The sequence below is a fragment of the Octopus bimaculoides genome, chromosome 29 (genome assembly GCF_001194135.2).
Source record: "Octopus bimaculoides isolate UCB-OBI-ISO-001 chromosome 29, ASM119413v2, whole genome shotgun sequence".
In the NCBI taxonomy this organism is placed as follows: Eukaryota; Metazoa; Mollusca; class Cephalopoda; order Octopoda; family Octopodidae; genus Octopus; species Octopus bimaculoides.
In genome coordinates, this window is record NC_069009.1 from 11,408,819 (window position 1) to 11,409,327 (window position 509).

A 509-nucleotide genomic window follows, 5' to 3' on the forward strand; every position below is an offset into this window, starting at 1 on the left:
TTATGTTCTTATTCCGTCGAAAGGCTACAATGGGCGGCTGAGGAAATATCTGTTTGAAACTGGGATACTTTTTCGCCACATGTTGGTAACTTTCATGCAACACTTTTACATAGGTGATTACTGGAAACATGCAAATGCTTTTGTATGCCATTATGTCAAACGAGGCTACAGTGAATCACGTGTAAAGGAAATAGCAAGTGAAATAGCTAAGATTAGCAAAGATAGTCAAACGTACACGCCTAATCTTAGCAAACAAAATACAACAGATTACAGAATTCCTTTAGTGTTTAACTGGCACCGACGTTTCGCTGGCATTTCAAAAGTGTTGCATGAAAGTTACCAACATGTGGCGAAAAAGTATCCCAGTTTCAAACAAATATTTCCTCAGCCGCCCATTGTAGCCTTTCGACGGAATAAGAACATAAAAGAAATATTGACCTCTATATCTGACTCCAAGAAAACGAACATTGGAGTATCTACACGCTGTACCTTAAAGAACAGCCGCAAGA